The sequence below is a fragment of the Delphinus delphis genome, chromosome 10 (genome assembly GCF_949987515.2).
Source record: "Delphinus delphis chromosome 10, mDelDel1.2, whole genome shotgun sequence".
Classification (NCBI taxonomy): Eukaryota; Metazoa; Chordata; class Mammalia; order Artiodactyla; family Delphinidae; genus Delphinus; species Delphinus delphis.
This window is the reverse complement of record NC_082692.2, coordinates 29,940,215-29,954,754: the sequence shown is the minus strand read 5'-3', so window position 1 is coordinate 29,954,754 and position 14,540 is coordinate 29,940,215. Positions and strand designations below refer to the sequence as shown.

Here is a 14,540-nt window from a genome sequence, read left to right as displayed (position 1 = left end):
CACCCCTAGGTGCTTCTCCGTGTTTCAGTGTCTGGGTGGACACTCTTACATGGTTTGGTGTGACAGGCCGGGGGCAGTGGTCCTGTGAGGAAGCTGGTGTGCAAATAACTTGCCCCCTCCCTTCCTCCAGTCCGCACCATAATTTTTCGTTGGAAAATGATAATAGTGCGGGGAGAGGGTAGCAGAGGGAGGGATGCTGAGGATGCAAACGGGAGAAGCAAGGCATCCCAGATCAGCTCTGCGGCCCCTCCCGGCCACCAGCACTCTTCGTCTTTGGCCTTCTCATCTTTGTTTCTGGGAGAACAGCAAATCCTGTGGACAATGATGGAGTTCATCGTACCCAGGGTTTCTAGAATTTTCTCTTTCCTCCCGGAACGCTTTGCAAGTCTGAATGACAGACACCTTCAGACAAGAAACAGAGAAAGAAATAATTTCTGAGTCATCAGATGAGGTAGTTCTTGTTTTTCTGCACAGGATTCCTTCGATGTCCTCCTGTTTGGAGAAGCAGTGCCTTTTGCAGAGACACTAGTGGCTGCCGTGGTCCCCTCCGTTGCCCTGTTGGGTGTGATGCAGGGATGAGGCGAGCAACAGCCTCTCATCTTCTGATGGGGGGATGACAGAAAAGAATCTGCCATGGCAGATGGAGACCAAGGGACCTGGGGGTGAGGTGGTGACAGCAGGGACCCCAGCCAGGGGACTGATCAGATGTTGCCCTTTCTTCATCTGTTGGAAAGAAGCTAGCTTTTTAAAAAAAAAAATAGTAGTAAAATGTGCATAATGAAGCTAGCTGTTTGATGAAACCCTTTCTCTGCCCTGGCTTGGATAAAGAATATTCTCTTAAAGACACCTCTAGTTGCAGTGTGTTTATCTATTTGAAAAGAGATGCTTTCCTCTTAGACTAGGTGTGCTGGGGACACACTTGGGATGCGGGCCACCCTGTGCAGGGCAACTTTCACATTGAGTTAACAAAGTCAGACTACTTGGTAGTAGAGCTGTTTTACTGCTGTGACCCCATTAATGCTGACATTTCACTGTTATGTTTTTGGAAACTTTCTTACTATCAAAATCCAGCAAAACCCAACAGCTGCTGAGAGCCCACAGAATCAAAAGACATAGCTTTGGTCTTGCTTTATTGAACTTTTCTGTTTTTGGCCTCACCTTCCCTTTGGGCTTCAGCTAATTCCTCTACCATGAAGGCTGACGTCAGTGCCGTCACCCCCTGGGGCCCCACTGGGCTCAGGAGGCGACGAGGAGGGGTGGCCAAGCAGACCAGTGTGTCTTTTCAAGGCCAAGCCAAGGCTCACCCTTCACACTCCCAACTCCTCGAGTTCGTATGCAAACTGTCCTTTCCCCAGGCCTCAGAAAAGAGGCCAGGACCAGAAGCCCTCAGAAGAGGCATTGGTTAGGGTTTTCTACCTCCTTCCATGAAACAAATTCCCAGCCAAGCAAGTGTAGACTCTTCTGGTGCGTGGTCACACGTTAAATTCTCATCCAGGCCTTTGGAACTGTCATGGGCTTGGGCACAGTTCAAAAGACGTGTGTAAGTTTTAGCTTTCCCACTAAGCTAAAAACCACTGAAGGGCAGGTATCTGTCCTATTGTCTGTGAGCTCTCAGGGCCAGGACATAGGAGATGTCACAGACACTTGCCATCTCTCTGAAACACACCAGCAGCTATTTACTGAGCCCTTAGTAAATGCCAGACACAGCTCTAAGTACTTCACATAAATTGGATATTTAAATTACGGCAACAGCTCTGTAATGTGGGTTTCATAATGTCTCGATGATACAGGAGGACATTGAGATCACACAGGTAATGAACGGCAGAGCCACGATTCAAAGTCAGGTCCACCTGACCTCAAAGAATGAGCTCATAATTCCTCTCCAGCCCCGCCTCTCACGACTCTACTGCTTTCAGATTCTACAAGAGAGTCTGTTGAAAGTCTGCTGAAAGTCCTGGTTTTAACTTTTAATATTCTCTCATGGCAACTCATGTTTTCGTGAACAGTCTGTAGCTAAAGTTGGGCATTTATTCCTTCTGCATCTTGCCCTTTTTGGTTTGGCCCATTGCTAGTTATTCTAGGTAAGATCTCCTTGACAATGAACCTTTTTAGAAGACAACACTTAGTAAATTATAAAAAATACAGGGACTACAAATTATAGACGGAGATAATTTGCATCTCTTATGGTAACTTTGGACTCTCTGGAAATAGATCCTCCATGATTTCTTGTTGCTTTACCTCTACTCCCTCTCCTATTCAAGGTGAATTCTCAACAGGAAAGTTACGTGTTGTAGTGGATCGACTGTGTTTTGCAAAGATGGTCATAATATTTCCTGCCCGACATTACTCTTCTAGAACCTTGCCACTCCTGCACTGAGGACTGCTTCCTCTTTGCTCCTTCCCCTAAAATCTGTTCGGGCCTCTAGGATGCCTTGACTAATACAGTATGGCAGAAGCAACCAGTGCGACTTCTGAGTTAGGTCACAAAAATGCCGGGCGCTACCGCCTGGCTCCGCCAGGGTGCTCATGCTTGGAACCCCGCCTCCATATTATAAGGAAGCCCAAGCAGCGCCCGAAGAGGCTCCCACGGAGAGAAACCACAGCCTATCTGGGCTGCCAGCCAACAGCCATGCCAACTTGCCAGCCAAGTGAGTGAACCATCTTGAAAGCTGATTCGCCCATCCCCAGGTGAGTGGCCCCAGCCACGCTGCACGAAGCAGAGATGAGCGCCCCGCCCCGGACCCTGCTCCAAGAGCAAACTCGTGAGCAAAATAAATGATTGCTGTTGCTCAAGCCCTACATTTTGGCGTAGTTTGTTATGTAGCAATTGATACGTGGGGCACAGGTCATGTAAGTTCTTTGTTCAAAAGCAAGCTGACCCCCTACAACTGCGTTGAAATTCATTGCCTTTGGTGATTTTTCCTCTTTGCTTCCCTGCTCACATGCTATGTTAGAATGGATACTTCACCAGTTCCAGTGATTCCTTCCAAGGGGAGGGAGTTCCATTAGCCCATCACTGGGACCCCTCTCTCTGGCCCCTCTTTTACTCCTCCGCAGTGGAAGAGGAGTGACATCTAACGGGTACCTTTGGGGAAAGGAACTGGCAATGCCAGCTCACCCTGTGCCGCCTCTCTCTTGATCCAGCCCTGCCTGCAAAGGGCTTGTGCTCTGCCGTGCTCTCGGCCACGTGCTAAGCCCAGCAGAAAAAACCCTGCACTGTGGGGCAGTCTGACTGTTTCCATCTCTGGGACAGGCTGGGTAAAACTGCATGGCTCTGGGTTTCACTATTTTTTTTTTAATAGGATTCCTTTGGCTAGTTTTTTTTTTTTTTTTTTTTTTTGGCTAGTTTTTTTGGTTGTGTTTTGTTTTTTTGTATGCACCGCGAGGCTTGTGGGGTCTTAGTTCTCTGACCAGGGATTGAACCTGGGCCCATAGCAATGAAAGCACAGAGTCCTAACCCCTGGACAGCCAGGGAGTTCCCTGAACTTGACTACTAGGGAGCCCTGGCTGTCACTCATCTTGGCCGCCTTCTCAGCGTTAGTCTTTCATCAGAAACAAAGCTGGCGTTATTAATCTTATTTACCTTATTTCTTATCTAACCCTCAGCAAGTTCTGAACCAAACAGGAAAAAGCAGGTGTCAGTTATTAATCTATACTGAATTTTAAGAATGGATGATGGCTTATCAAGAAAAGCGCCAAGAGCATCTCTACCTCGACCCTTGAACGCAGGGCCATGCTGTGTTGTGTGCTGAGTGCTACACTTCAGTGTGGATTAACAGCCCTTTAACATTTGATTAAGAAGAAAACTGAAAATGCCAGTATAAAATCATTTCAGGCTTGGTCATGCTGAGTTGACACTGCAAACCCCTACCCCCAATTTTTAAGATTGTAAATGTGATTTATTTTCAAGAGGAAGTAGCGGGCATCAGTCCTGATTTATGGAATAAGCAAAATGGAATTTCCATGTGGGTTATTTTTACTGAACATGCTGCCTGTTGGGAGGTTGAACACAGAGACTGAGGGAAGGGTTCAGAATGATTTGAAAAGTGTTTGAAAGGGTTCACATTTGGATGGCCTTTTTTATCAAGTGTTAGGGTTAGGACTTGATAGCATTGGGCAGGGAGGGGAGGGCCCACAAGCCCTGGATTACCATTCTCTGGTCAACTGTGTAGACGGAGACACCTGGCCCTGGTCTGGCTCTCAGATAGGGGAGAGGTGGGGAGCCGGGAAGGGGTGAGGGGTGACTGGTACCTCCGTTCCTCCACCCCAGGCACCAGCCAGTATTTGAGCTCACTGTCTTTTAACCCTCTCTCCATCCTGGCAGGGCAGATGCTGCTTTGGTTTGGTGCCCAACGGGTTCCTCAGTAGGAGGACTGAGTTATAGTGAAAAACATCATAAAGTTGCTCAAAGCTGCACCCTCCCTCCCACAGATATGTTATTTCACGATATTTTTAAGTTATTTACTGGCAATCTTGTCTTCCCCTATTTTTCCAAAGGGAAGGAAAGAAAATGTGTGTCTGTGTCTGGGAAGGGGGCGGGGAGCATGTCTCTGTACTGTGCCCCCTCTTGCCCCACTTGTTTCTGCTCCCACACTGGTACCTGACACCTTACTAGGCACTCCTGGCCTCTGTGTCTCTGATGACTCTTTGCCATATTTGAGAACCACCCGATAAATACCACCACAGTGTAATTAGTGTGCTTCTCAATCAGAGGTGCTACATTCCCAATGGTGTCTGGAAATGTGATGTGGATTTTTTTTTTTGGTTGTCATAGGGACTAGGTAGGGTGTGGATACTGGCATTTAGTAGGTGAGGCCCAAAGATGCTAAATGTACTGCATTGTCAGTTCCAAAATGTCACATTGAGAAACACTGAGCTAAGAGCTTAACATGAGCACTTACATTTCAGCAGGAGACTAAGATACGGTTTGAAAATCAGGTGACAATAAGTAGGTAACACACACTAAGCATTTACTATTATCTCATTTGATGTTTGCAACGATCCGATTTTACGGTTGAGGATGCTGAGACACAGAGAGGTTAAGAAAGTTGCTCAAAGTCACACAGCTAATAAAAAGTGGAGGCTGGATTCAAACTCACATCCTGAGTTTTAATCATCATCCTAAAGCAAGAGAAATACCTCTCTTCAAGTTGGAGCTTGATTGACAGCTACAAATTAAAAAAGGAGATGACCCAGGGCAGAGGGACTTACTGAAACTTTAAATATCACAGCTGGTAGTTTCCTGTTGGTCTAGTGGTGAGGATTGGGTGCTTTCACTGCCGTGGTCTCGGTTCAATCCCGGGTCGGGGAACTGAGATCCCGCAGCTGTGCAGTGTGGCCAAAAATATAAATAAATAAATAAGTAAATAAATAAATAAAATCCCAGCTATTTGTTAGCCATCTATTCATCAGATCAGTCTGAGAGTGGAGAAAGAACTGATTTTCTAAGCAGAAGTAGAAAGAGGGATTTAGGATTTTTTTAAAAAAATCCAGGGAGGAAGAAGTATTTGCAGAGAGGGAAGTCTTCTGCAAATGTTTTCTCTCTGATTCCGTAGTGATTCCACAAGCTCATATTTAATTTTGGGAACCCTCGGAGAAAAATGCAGTAGGTAGACGTGAGGGCAGGATGAGTCACTGAAGAGCAACTCTGTCCCTTTCCTTTTTGCACAGCAGCTGTTTCTGTCAAAAAACGCCCTCTAGGCTTCGGTGGCAGAAGGTATAAAGCAAAGCCTAGACCAACCCAAATATTTCACTGGCAGTTCCGAGAACAAGCCCATGTAAATAACAACCAACACCTCAAAGGACGCGCACCTTGTTCTTACTGCCTGGTAGACTCTGTAATTCATGTACTGGCAGAGGAAACAAGAAACCTCTCTGAGGGTGCCTTGCTAAACAATACTGCTCAGAGCAGAACGATCACAGAACCCACTATGGATTTGATAGTTCTTATGTACCAGGCACTGGGCTAAGTGCTTTATGTATATTATTTATTGTATCTTCATAATGAGCTTGCAAGTTGTCAAATAATCACCATTAAATAAAAAGAGGTGCAGCGGGGGAAGTGAATTGCTCCAGGTCACCACAAACAAGTGGTGGAGACAGGACTCCAATGGAGGTCTACCGAGTGCGAAAGCATGACCGCCATATTGCCTGTGATGTTCAGGAATGAGGTTGGGAGGGCACAGAAAAGACATCAGGGCTACACGTGGACCTCCCTGCCTCAGTAGGTCTGGAATATGTGCATGTTAGGAAAAGATTATCCATGTGAGTGATTGGGGGTCTTCCTCACCCACCCCTCTCCTCAGCCCCGACCCTCAACAACGTAGGAAAACAGAAGTGGTCTTTGGTAAGATGGAGGAGGGCTAAGGGGAGGGAGAGGAAGAGGGAGGTGGGGAGAGGCAGAATACTTCCATAGTTTTGTTTTAAGAGGTGCTCTATTTCAATAAAAGAAAGTTTGCCCCACACTTGTCAGAATGGCTATCATCAAAAAGTCTTACAAATAACAAATATTGGTGAAGATGTGTAGAAAAGGGAACCTTTGTACACTATTGGTGGGAATGTAAATTGGTGCAGCCGCTATGGAAAACAGTATAGCGAGTGGTTCCTCAAAAAATTAAAAATAGGACTACCATATGTTCCAGCAATTCCACTCTTGGGTATTTATCTGGAAAAAATAAAAACACTAATTTGAAAAGATACATGCACCCCAATGTTCATAGCAGTGTTATTTACAGTAGCCAAGATATGGAAGCAACCCAAGTGCCCATCAACAGATGAATGGATAAAGAAGATGTGATACACACACACACACACACACACACACACATGCATGCGCACACGCAATGAATATTACTCCACCATAAAAAAGAATGATTCTGCCACTTGCAGCAGTGTGATGGACCTAGGGAATATTATGCTTAGTGAAATTAGGCAGAGAAAGACAAATACTATTTGATATCACTTATATGTGGAATCTAAAAGATAAAATAAATACATATAGCAAAACAGAAACCAACTCGGATACAGAGAACAAACTAGTGGTTTTCAGTGAGGAGAGGGAAGGCAGAGGGGCAAGAGCAGGTAGAGGATTAAGAGATACAAACTACCATGTATAAAATAGATGAGTAACAAGGGTATGTTGAAGAGCACAGGGAGTTATAGTCATTATTTTGTAATAACTTTTAATGGAGTATAATCTGCAAAAAAATTGAATCATTATGCTGTACTCCTGAAACTAACATAATATTGTAAATCAACTACCCTTCAGTAAAAAAAAAATAAAGTTTGCTTATCTTCTGGGGCTTTTCCCCTAAGACTGGATTAGGTGGCCATCTATCTTCATTCCCTCCTGAGTCATTTAGGACCTGAAGGGAATTCATGGGGACAACGGATTGAGGCCCCTGCATTAGTGGTTGAGACAAAGGAGTGGAACCCTAGGTGGAGGTAAAGGACCAAGGGAACCAGAGAGGGAGAAGGTGGAAAGAAAAAGAGAAACCAGGGAGACAGGGTCCCCGGAGCCTGCGAGGAGGGGCTTGTGTTCCTGGGATGAGAGGAAAATGCAGACGTGAGGAAGGGAAGTGGACGCACTCTCACTTTGTATTTGGCCATAGAATCAGGAGGTTCTCCAATCTGGGAATGATCACCCTGTTCCTCCTTTCCCAAAAATAGCAACCTGGCATTGGGACTACGGGTATGCGCATGGCGCATGCGCACACACGCCCACGCTCCCACGTTTTGCTCCTGTGTCTTTCCCGTTTTCCTACAACGTGTATATTTTACCTGTGAAATAAGAAGAGGAAATATTTCATCTTGCTACTCAGTAGTGATTGAGGATAATTGTGGAATATATGCTAAGAAGAAAAGCCCCTTTAACATCACCCCCCCCCCCCCGGGAAAATTCTTCGAAAGTAGGTGTAAAATAAGGAGCTCATGTCCTGGGCTCACAAATCTGCGTGTCCCTCGGGTCGGGGGTGACGTGCAGAGACTGCGCTACATGGAACCCTGGGACTGGCTGTTTTATTTGCTTTTTGTGTCTGTGATCAGAGTATAGCAGTTGTCGAACAAGAACTGGGGCTTAGATAGCGGTCATGCTACAGGTACCCCAAATATAGGTGTTCATCTATATTTAAAAAATGGAATTTTCCCTACCTTGGAATCAATGAGCCTGGAATAGAAAATGTTTCTTCCTTATACGTGACACGTATTAATGAAATCTATTTTCTGTTTGGGGAGAAACAATGTATACTGAGAATCAAACCAGCAATTACTATGACATGTTTTGATGGAGAAGAATTTGGAAAAAAATCTAAATATAGCCGATGTACGCAACTCGAAACTCGAGCACCATTTTAAGCCCTCCTCTGCAGTTAACTAAAATTGATCTCTCTAACAAGAGCTAAAAATAGCAGGAGGAAAAAAAGGCCCAGACAATGACTTTCCATATTTCTCCTTGCAGGCATTTCCAGTGACAATGAACTTGACCTTCCAGAGCCATCCTAGAGAGCAGAATAAGCTGACATTTCACAGCCCACCTCTGACTGACCACCCATCTAGTGCCACGGACATCCCTCTATTTTGCCATTTTGCTAATGTGTACAGATAAGCTGTTTTGCTGGGCTGGGTTTTGTGTTTCCTATTTTGTTTTACATCCAAAAAGAACACAGGATTATACTCTTTCTGGAGTCAGAAATAATAGGCATTATAAAATAAACAAAAGAAAATATCCGATTCATTCTCCACCAGGAAAAAGCTCATCTTATTTTGTCCAGGTCATTGTTAAATGATGGGTGTCTGTAAATTCACTAGGGGAATTAATATAAATGTAGAAAGCTTCTGTTTTTTTGATTTTTTTAATTGAAGTATAGTTGATTTACAACATTGTGTTAGTTTCTAGCATATATATATATATATATATATATATAAAATGTTTTTCAGGTTCTTTCCCATTATAGTTTATTACATGATATTGAATATAGTTCCCTGTGAATAAGTAGGTCCTTGTTGTTTATTTTATATATAGTAGTGTGTACCTATTAATCCCAAACTCCTAATTTATCCCTCCCCCCACCTTTCCCTTTTGCTAACCATAAGTTTGTTTTCCATGTCTGTGAGTCTGTTTCTCTCTTATAAATAAGTTCATTTGTATCATTTTCTTTAGATCCCACATATAAGCGACATCATATGATATTTGTCTTTCTCTGTCTGACTTACTACGCTTAGCATGATAACCTCTAGGTCCATCCATGTTGCTGCAAATGGCATTATTTCATTCTTTTTTATGGCTGAGTAATATTTTATTGCATATCTATACCTCATCTTCTTTATCCATTCATCTATCGATGGACACTTAGGTTGCGTCCATGTCTTGGCTGTTGTAAATAGTGCTGCTATGAACATTGGGGTGCATTTATCTTTTTGAATTAGTTTTCGTCTTTTCCAGATATATGCCCAGGAGTGGGATTGCTGCATCACATGGTGACTCTATTTTTAGTTTTTGAGGGAACCTCCATACTGTTCTCCATAGTGGCTATACCAATTTACATTCCTACCAACAGTGTAGGAGGGTTCCTTTTTCTCCACACCCTCTTCAGCATTTATTATTTGTAGACTTTTTGATGATGGCCATTCTGACCGGAGTGAGGTGATACCTCATTGTAGTTCTGATTTGCATAGAAAGCTTCTGTTTTATATAGACCTGTCCTTTAAAAAGAGCAGAGGATAGTGAATTCTGATTCACATGTCCTGCTTGACATTAGAGGAAAGCATCAAACTTGCCTTAAAGAACCGATGCTGTGGATACATTTTAGGAGGTGCCAATAAACAGAGAAATGAAATTTGGAGGAACAAATGTCTAAGTTCTTTTGTATTTTTAAAATGTCCTCTTGCAACAGTCTGGAATTTCTTTTGGAGAAATTAATTTTACTCTTCAAGAGAACTCCCTGGTTTTGCAAACTTTGCACTCTTCAAGGTAAGGGTGCCGGCTTCATTAATCCTTTCTGTTTCTCACCAGGGGCAGAGGGACGTATTTTAACTTACCAGCTGTGTAGCCTTGGGCAAATTACTTAACCACTCTGTGCCTCACATTCCCCAGCTGTATAAATGAGGAGAATAACACCACCTTCTCGTAGAGTCACAGTGAACGTTAAATGAGATAATCTATATAGTAAGGTGTTTAGAACAATGCCTGACACACAGTAAGCCCCATATGTAAGTTTTAACCATTGTTTCTATTTACAGCTTTCCCCTTATTTATCTATTTTACTTACTCTCTGGATGAAAAACAGAACATATAGTCATGGAGACAGTGGTTAAAAATGTTTGAAATTGTGCCTCTCATATATTTTCCGCACTATGAATTTGTTCTCACTATAATAAATAGTACAGAGAGATGCTTGTCCAGTGTTGGGTGGCCCTGGTCTCATGTCGTAACATCCCATTAAGGATTTCAAAGGATCTCAGAGGAAACCCACAAGCTTGGGTTTGATCATGGTCCCTTTGTAATTGCACTGTTCCCTCCATGCTCGTTTCAAGAGCTTCTTTAGAAGTTCCGGGGAGCACAAGTTGCCCCTCTCTGGAAGAGGGTCACCAGTGTGCCTTGCTTAAAGAACGAGGTGCTGTTTTGCCCCTTCCTGTCTGAGCTAAGGCCTGTGTTCTCACTCTCCCATTTATCCTCCATGAAAGGGTCTAAATAGAGCACACGACTGCCTTCCATGGGCAGCTAGACGTGCCAAAGCTCCCACAAATCAGCTGGTTTGCCAACGTGATCCCGGGCCCGAGGACCGTCTCACTCCGGATCCCTGCTCAGAGATGCTCTTTCGTTAGAGTTACTTTTCTTCAGTATCCTTAGATTTCTGCATCCCTTCTCAGTCACTCAGCTGAACCAGCTGAGCACTATTCGCCACTCCTCCGAAGGAAGAAGAATACCATTCCTTTGATCATTTGAGTTGCTTTTCTCTGCTCTCATTCTAATTTATTTCTCTACTGCTGGAATTGAGGTAGTCATCCTTAACATGGAATGACTTATAATTTGTTACTGAAATGATTCTGCCTAGGGAATAAAAAATGAATTTTAGGGCTTCCCTGGTGGCACAGTGGTTGAGAGTCCGCCTGCCGATGCAGGGGACACGGGTTCGTGCCCCCGTCCGGGAAGATCCCACATGCCGCGGAGCGGCTGGGCCCGTGAGCCATGGCCGCTGAGCCTGCGCGTCTGGAGCCTGTGCTCCGCAGTGGGAGAGGCCACAACGGTGAGAGATCCGCGTACAGCAAAAAAAAAAAAAAAAAAAAAAAAAAGAATTTTACTAAATTATTTTTTCAAATGGAAATGCTAGAAGTCCTCTTGGTGGAGAAAACATTAATTCAGTGCTGCCTGACTCAGTCTGGCTAAAGCCATAAAGCAGCAGCCATTTGCCAATGAAGAATTAACTCTAGGGGGGCTCATTCATTCATTCATTCGATATTTATTGAGTATCTACTATGTGCAAACTGCTATCAGGCCCTGGGAATACCAAAATGAATGAAACCTGCATTCTCCCCTCAAAAAGCAGAAAAGACAGAAAGATGAACAACAGAAAATTACCACAAGGGGAAGTGAGCATTTGTGGAAAGTTCCAGGAGGAGACTGAAGGAGTAATTCCTTGCCTTGGCACCTGGTTGCGGAGGGGGCAGAGGTGCGGGTGGGGGGATGCAGGCTGTGGCCCTGCCCTCTCATCAGTGCAGCCGAAACAGCCGCCAGAGGCCCAGGCCTCTACTAGAACCTCTGTGATATTTTCGCCTCCATTGTTGGGTATAAATCATTCATCTGTGTGGGGTGCAGAAGCTTCAAGGACGCTGGAACAGGACACGTGGATAACTAAATAAAAAGAAACAGCCTCAAACAGCTGGCAAGGAATGGAGAGAAGGATAAATGAAGAGAAGACACCCAAACTGCAGCTGTTCTGTGGGACGCGGATATCAGTCATCTATAAAGAGCAGGAGAGTCTCCACATTCGCCGTTGCCCACATAGCGCACAGATCTTCATTTGCACACCTATGAGACCCTGGATTAGACTTTCTGGAAGTTATGATGGTGTTAGAGGTGACTGTCAAGGGAGGGTTGAGATAAATGTTCTGCCCATGTCAGAGCAGAGTTGGCCTAAAGTCCACCCAGGCAGCTAGGATCCTTAATAGAGATCATTGGATCTGGCCCAGTGATGGTCAGAAGAGCCAGGGTTGACATTTGTCTCCGCCCCCAACTAGCTGTGTCACCCCAAGCAAGTGTGTTCACCTCTCTACAGCTCGGTGGTCAGATATGGGAAATGGGAATATTAATAGTGCCTACTTCCGTGTTGACTGCACCACAGGGCACTTCAGAACTGGTAGATTTACTTGGTGAGGGAAGGTGAGGCTCATAGGTTAGCGGCACAATTAAGGCAAAAGGCATGAATTTTTAACACTGTCGATAAATTATTCACAACTCTAAAAAGAACCCCCTTTTTTTCTGCCTCCTTAAGACCGTTTCCTTCCTACTTTCTCACTCCTCCGAACCAGGTTCTGTGAGCTTCCCTTCTGAGACCTGGTTCCCATTGCCTCTACTCCTTCTGCCTCTGTCAGTCGCAGGTCACACTGGTGCCTGGCAGTGCCCTCCAGACCTGGGACTCAGCTCAGTGAGCCAGTGCAGGTGTCTGACACTTGGCCTTATCTCGCCTTTGCATCAAGCTTTGAGAACACTGACTATAAATGAATTTTCTTTTAGGCTCTGGATAAAAAATGATTTTAATTTACTGGATTACAGTGAGTAGACCAGAGGCCAGCTGGGATCCGAAAGTCTGATTTAGCCTGGACTTCCTTTATAAAGAGTGAAGCAGGAAGAGTACTGCCTCAGGGCCCTGGTCCTGTCACTGGCAAGTCATTTCTGCCCTCCTCTCTGGGCCTCAGTTTCCCCTCCTGTAAAATGTAAGTTGGCCAGTGACTCCTAGGCCCTCTAGCCAAGACCTTAGTGATTCTGTGTAGAGCTCTGTTTGCTGACATTCAAAACAGCTGTACCAGATGTTCAACTGTGTTCTTGTTAATATCTGCTTGGGAGTCAAAGGAGCAGCTCCAAGGATGGCAGCTTTCATTGGTCCTGCTTCTGAAGTGTCCTGAATTACTGGGAGAAATGGGTCATAGCCTTGATGAGCAGACTTGATTTATCGTACACACTCTACAACATTTGCACATACCATGCACGTGGGAGTGCGTATGTCCAGAATTCCTGTATGTGGACTAGACTTTCAAGGAAATCACATTCCATAAACATCTCCCTTATTATTATATTGCTTTTTTCCTCAGCCCATCTTAGGAGTTAGACACCTACTGCTTCTCAGTAGTTGAAAACAATGGTTATTTTAAAGGCTTCGGGAAGCTGAGTGACTGGTCGGTGATTACAAAGAAACACCCAAAGACCCTCCCCTGGAAAGTGCTGTAATCTGACTTTAATGCTACACATGGGACAGCCAGTAATTCTCTTGCAGGGAGTAATTATTAATCAAATCTGAAGACCCAGTAGGATGGTCAGCTTTCCCTGAATTGCCTGGGAATTTCTCGGTTTTAGAATCACAAGTTCCCAGGACCCCTGAGTCTGCGTGAACCAGGAGAGCGGGTCACCCTCATACCCAGGATTCTTAAATTTCAGTATATGCAAGAATCAGCACATGTGCTCATTAAAACTGCAGATTTCTGGGGTGGGAGATTCTGATGCCAAATGTTTTCCTGACCACACTAAAAAGTACTGATATGAACGTATTATAAATTTAACAGCCCCGGTATTTGGCTACCAGTGGTTCTTGAACTCATCTGCACATCAGAATCACCTGGGGAGATTTTTAAAAATACCAATGCCTGAGTTGACCCAAGTCAATTAAATCAGAACCTCTCGGGGTGCGGTCAGCCCCCTCTCACAGCGGGAGAACCACTGGAAGAGAGAGAAGACACAATGGCCATTATTTACCTTTGGATGTTTGGTGCCTAAAACCTCAGCTGCCACCTGGTTTCGGACCACCCACTCTCCACCACTTCCTCTCCTGCTATAATATAGGAAAACTATGGCGTACAACGTGGCACCATCTGCTGAAATTGAGGACAGCATCACTTCTAGGTATAAAACATAAGCTTTTGGATAAGTGCGTCTGGAAACCATCCAAACGTCCGTCAACAGGAGAGTGGATGAATACAGAATGGTGGTGGAATCGCCCAGTGGAATACTACACTGCAGTGAAAATGAGAGCATCCAAGCTACAGGTACCAACACTGGAACAAAATGACCATAGATTTTTCTAAAGTTAGAGGCTATTGTGACTGGCTTCTTGGGGACTTAGAGGCTTCACTTTGGCAGGTGGCTTGTCTTGTAGCAGAAGATTCCTGGGCACAGCCGTGGCAGCAGTAAAACAAGGCTGCACAGCATAGAAGCCTTGTCGTGCCAGCTGGTAGAGCTCGTTTTGCCTGTTTTGCAAACTTAGAATATCTTCATTGCAATCCAGAATTTGCACGGACTGACATTTTCGTGCCAGTTTCTGAATTGTTTTTGA

The 14,540-nt window shown here is 44.6% G+C and overlaps 1 protein-coding gene across 3 annotated transcripts in view; it reads right to left on the bottom strand.

The window, feature by feature from the left end:
- RCAN2 (regulator of calcineurin 2) overlaps positions 1–14,540 on the bottom strand; it is a 265,692-nt gene that overhangs the window by 6,072 nt on the left and 245,080 nt on the right. The gene's annotated exons all lie outside the window — the stretch shown is intronic.